Raw genomic sequence first — 5,805 nt, 5'->3', positions numbered from 1 at the left:
TTTGCCTCACACTGAATTAAATATGAGTTTAGTTTAGAAATAATTATCCTTTATTAAATCTTTAAGTAATTTTCCTCTACTGGTATCATGGTATCTAGAGAATACTTCTAGAAGATTGAACACTTACATATATACCACTAACCAGAAATTATAAACACTATTGCACATTAGAAACTGTCATTCTTCTGAAAAGCATCATTCTTGCTATAAAGAGAAAATTAAAAGGACTGGAATTGACAAGGACTTTGAAAACACACTGTAGTTAAATATCTTCTCCCCAGACTTACAATGGTATAAATAAACTTATTTTTCTTATAAGGGATTTTAAGTAACAAAATGCCTTAAGTCATCTTGTTCTGTTATGTGTGTGAGAGCGAGCGAGTGAGTGTGTGTGTGTGTGTGTGTGTGTGTGTACACATTTGTGTAGCAATCCTCAACCTTTTGGCATCAGGGACCAGTTTCAAGGAAGACAATTCTTCCCAAGATGGGGACTGAAGGATGTGTCTTGGGGATGATTTAAGAACATCTCACTTAAAATCCACTTGATTTCTATCATTGTTTCCTTACAATATATGGTGAACTAACTATATAATTAACTTTAATACTGTATCATCAGTTGGAACACTGACTTAGTTACAGCTAGGCCGAAACTGGAATCGGATGTTAGAAACATCCTATTCTAAGCTTTTGTGGTAATATCATGGGGTCCTCCCTTGAATTTAACCCAGAATTTATGGAGGTCTGAAGCAGTCTCAAAACAATTTATGAAGGATACCACACTTTGTGATGTCAAGCAGCTGATCTTCTTCAGCGTGGACAAAGTTGGTTTATCTGGTATAGTCACAAGTTGATCATGAATCCACGTCTTTCTAGGTCAGGAATTTTTGGTGGTTGGGAGAAAACACTCTTTTGAAAGCTGAGATAGCTGATCATGCACTAGATAGAGGCAAAAAAAAATGCTGTCTCCTTCACAATTTCTATAATATTTGAAATACATCAAAATTCCCCATGTCCAACTGTCACCCTCATAGTTATAACTTGACTTTTACTTTGAATGCAGCCAGTTGAACACAGATGTTCTCCCCTAAATGGACAGATTGAGTTTATTGAGCACATTCAAAACATCACCTGAGTAAGCAAGTTATTCTGGTCAGTGAAATGTGCTCCTGGTGGTGACTGTCTTTCTAAAAGAAATTTCTGGAGCATTTCTTGTAACTGAAAATCTCTGAGCAATGATCTATGTTTAAAGAGCCACCTTACCTCAGTGTACAAAAGAAGATGTGTATGATCGGTGTCCATCTCTTCACAGAGCTGCATAACGAGGCACACATTATGGACATAGTCTTTTCTGTGACTAATAATTTTAATCATATCCTAAAAACCATTATTAAGGTCCCGTGACATTTTTTTACAACCAGCATTTCTCTGCAGATGGTGTAGTATGTAGACAAACACCCAAAAGGGGCCTTTTTGCCCAAAATATAAAACTAAGAAAGCTTTCCTGTAGTGGCAGCCACTCTGGCACTGCACAACCAACACAGAATGACCAATTTGGTTTTCTGAGATCATTCTAAGACTTGAATAGTTCTGCACCTCTGTTATTCACTGGAACTAAGACTTTAAATAATGTATTTCTGTGCACATCTTCCTAGAAATATAACTTAAATAAATAAACATTGTTGCGTTGTCAACAATGGTAAGCTGATCAAGCTAGAGTGAGTGTCATGGGCCCCATTAATGCTAACAACTATGTGGCAAAAATTTTCTACTATTTCTTCATCTCTTTTAACTACAATGCTAGCTGAAGGAAGAATACATGCCAACATTTTTTAACTATAGTCCTTGCTTAAATTAATGACAAAAGTCCTTAGCAGGAAGCCCAATACAACTCTTTGTCAATAGTAAAAGGCTTCTTCACTTTACCATTGCTATTAGCCACAGAGATGCAAATATACTTGATATAGTGGTAGCCTTCAACAACTGCTTTGTTTATGTTTATTTTGTATTCTGAAAAAATCCCAAGAGTTTGTATTTGAAGGCACTGTGCTTGTTCTCCATGCATCAATAAAGTTTTGAGGATTTCACACCTTCACTGGATAGATGGTGGTCACATTATACAAAGTGAAATTGAAGATGAATCACCTTTTGTAATGAACATGTAAGTTTCAGAAGACACTTGATATTTTCTATGAACTGGAATTTTATTTTTTTTTTAGCAGTCTTAGAGTCTTCTGCTGTATCATAATTGTCTTTTTCCCATTTTTTAGAGAAGCTGGGACATTTTTTGTTACTCATTAGGCTATGGTTAGGGTTGGCCAAATAGCTCAGCGGATTAAAGCACCTGCAAGCAGATGCAGGGGTCAGGGGTTCGATACCCGGGCCTGCTGTCCTGGCCACGACCCTAGGATGGGCTGAGATGGTGATTGACATGGGTGTGGTGGTGCCCACCTGTAATCCCAACACTTGGGGAGGCTGCAAACAGGAGAATCACTATGAGTCTGATCATGTGAGACCCTGAACACCCTGTAGACCCTTGCCTAAAATATAGGAAAAAAATAGAAAGGGTTTTTTGAAGGGCCAGGGAGATAGCTCAGTAGAATAAACATCTGCCTGGCAAACATAGGGTACAGAGTTCAATTCCTGGTACCACAAAAAGAAAACAAACAAACTTTGAAGAAATTAAGCTATAGTTATCTTTTGGGCTCACCTAAACTGTAGCCGAGGCAAGTGAGAGTCTGAAAAAGAGACACAACAAATAAAATAATGGGTAGACCAAAAATAGACTAAAAATAGTGTTGAAATCTGACTTAGAGTCTGCCACCATCTACAGCTGTACAATAGTGCATCAGTTCATTTGCCACCATAAAGCCTGCCACCAGATGCAGTTTAAAAAGTCACTTTTCACTCATGATGGGACTATGAGTCTGAGAGCAATTGGTTATGGTTGTTGAGAAGTCAAACTTCTCTGCTAATGGAGACCATCCCCAAGATAAGCGATACAGTTTTACGTCCAGCTCAAATCAGTAGGCATTAGGTTCCCAAAAGGAGCACACAACCGGAAGCAGAATTCAGGAAGTAAGCAAGCAATGGGGAAGAGCCCTAGACACACAAAGTTCTGCTTTCCTGCCTCTGTTCCCCTCCTGGTCTGTGGCAATGGTCTTACTAGGCCAGCTACTGGTTACTGGTTCTTGGTCCAGGGGTTGGGGCTCCCTGCATCCATGCACAAAACTAAATGACTCATGACTCACAGGTCAACATAGCTAACAATTTCAAAGCAAGTGATCAACACAAGTGTAAATATATTGATTTCAAAATATTTTCATGTTTGTGTGTATTTGGTGCCTAGGAAGTTGCTCTAAAACTTAGGAATAGAGTGATCTGGAGAACTTCTTTTGGACAGAAAGCATTCTAATCAAAGGACAAAGATAAATCGTGATATTCTGAAGAACTAACTGTATATAGACCAAATCAATTGTCATAGATACTAACCATTCATTGTTGAGGGCTGAACGTGACACACAAAAAGACTGAAATTAATCTCTGCTTTATTTTATTCCATTTAATTTCCTAAAAGGTGTTGATAATTGAGAATGTGAAAGCTGGTCAGCCATCACAATTTCTCTAGAATGACAAAGGATAATGTTTTAATCTGAGGGAGACTTCTGTGAAGACGGAGGAGTAGTTAGCAGCAGCAAATCATCTCTCCAAAATTTAGAAAGTAATAAAGAAAAAACAAAAAAGGAGAAAAAAAGCAAAAGAAAGAAGGCAGGAACTAGATCCCTGGGACCTACAAAGATCTGATGGGAAAGCTGGGGCCTATAGAGAAATTGAAGAGACAGAATTTAGCACAGGAAAGGAAGGGCCATCCTGTACATTATCCCTGGCTCCTGGCTCAAGGCTCAGGACCTAGGAAGGCTGAATCCACAAAGACATCTTGAAATATAGGAACACCAACAGCATTCATGGAGAAATGTAGCAGGAATGACATTGTGACTGTGAGAAAATTACATGGCTAATCTCACACTCTGGTTAGGTGAACAAGATTAGAGCACCTCACATATCCTCATCCTCTATCTGTGGAAACTCCGTGCACTGCAGTAGTGTTAGTTGTCTTATCAGCTGGGGAACATGAATTGCTTGATACTGAAGATGTGGAGGGCCTTTCAGAAACAGCATTGATCTGCATGAATGAGCACCTCTTATTTCTACTAGTCTGTGTAAGTTCAAACATATTTGTACATCGAAGGATTTCACCATTGTGGACATTTGGTACAACACATAGTCTCAGAATCGGATTTTCTTTTCCTTTTCAAATTAATTCATGATTTCTCCATACATAAGAGAAATATATCAAGTTTATCTCCATAGTCCCATGCAATACAAAGTAAATATTCTGAAAGAAAATTTAAAAATGCTTTCAAGAAAATATCTGTTTTTATTATTTGAATTGAATGCTATCACTAAAAATGTATAATGCTGGTGTAACTGAGAGAAAATATCTAAAACTTCAGAAATGCAATTTCAATGATATAATATTTACTTCCAAAATGCATTGCTCATTATCTTGATGGCGTAGTTATATTAGTTATAAGGCTAAATGCAAAAACTTCTCATAGGTCTTTTGGCCAGGATTGTACTCCCCTCCACCTGCTGCTGGCCACTACCCTCTACTGAGCTGAAAATGGGCAGCTCCTGGGCCCAATTACCACTTTTCCTAAGGCTCTCTACTCAAGTGGAAAGAAAAGAGAAACAAAGACCCCTGATCTTCCCTGAAAAATTTTGAAACCCCAGGATGCTTGTGTACTAGACCCTCCTACAGTGCCATCCTTTGTTTACCTTAAACTCATTATAGACTTATGCATATGGAGTGCATTTCAGCCTTTAATTTAAAATAGAGTGAGCTATGGCAAAGCGCATGAGTGACAGTCACAGCTGACCGCCTCACCACCCTGGCAGGCACACTGTCTGTCAGTCATGGTCTGGAAGAGCCAGTGGGAGGAGCCCAGACCTGGAGCAATATTTTAAATCCAAACACCAATAACCTTAGTTCTTGTGTCATTACCTTTCACCAGCAGGAAATTAAACTTTGCTTCTGTATCCCTCCTGTCACCTGCCACATCCTATTCTTTGTTCCTCACACCCCAAGGAATCTTTCTATAACTAAATCATCTGGGCTAACAATGCTATGATGTTGGTTTTGAATTGTATATTTTTCATTATATTTTTTCAAAAATGTTAACTTATCAATATTTACTTATTATACTGTTACATTTTGCATATTATCTTTTTAAAAAAATTTCTAATCAGCAGTACATCGTAATCTATTATCTTATGGCTTCTTTCTCCTTTTTTTAAGTTTCCTATTCATTTATTTAAGAATATAAGATAGTAATAAAACAGTATTAGAAATGATACAAAATTTCATTAAGCAAAGTAATAGAAACTCAACAATGTTTGTTGTGTTTCATGAAGTTATCTTCAAATTAGTTGTTTAGAAAGAATTCGTTCAATTTGGTTTCTCTCCGACTCTGCTTTTTTATGCTGTGAATAAAGACCTAATATGCCTTAAATCCTTTCCCTTTTGGTTTCTCTAAATATAAGGTTTCTTACTGAATTTGTTTCTAAAAAAATTGATAGTCATGATTTCATGTTATAAACTGAAATGCAGAGAGCAGTGTTCTTTCCCATGAATTTTTCTTTCGCTGCTTCCTAGGGTTGATAGTTGTCCCTTCCACACCCTCATCTGCCCCAACACGAGGCTTTCTCGAATACACGAGAGATATGAAGCTATCAGGATGTGCACAT

Source organism: Octodon degus, unplaced genomic scaffold (genome assembly GCF_000260255.1).
Source record: "Octodon degus isolate 3935 unplaced genomic scaffold, OctDeg1.0 scaffold00013, whole genome shotgun sequence".
Taxonomy (NCBI): Eukaryota; Metazoa; Chordata; class Mammalia; order Rodentia; family Octodontidae; genus Octodon; species Octodon degus.
This window is presented reverse-complemented; position numbering follows the sequence as displayed.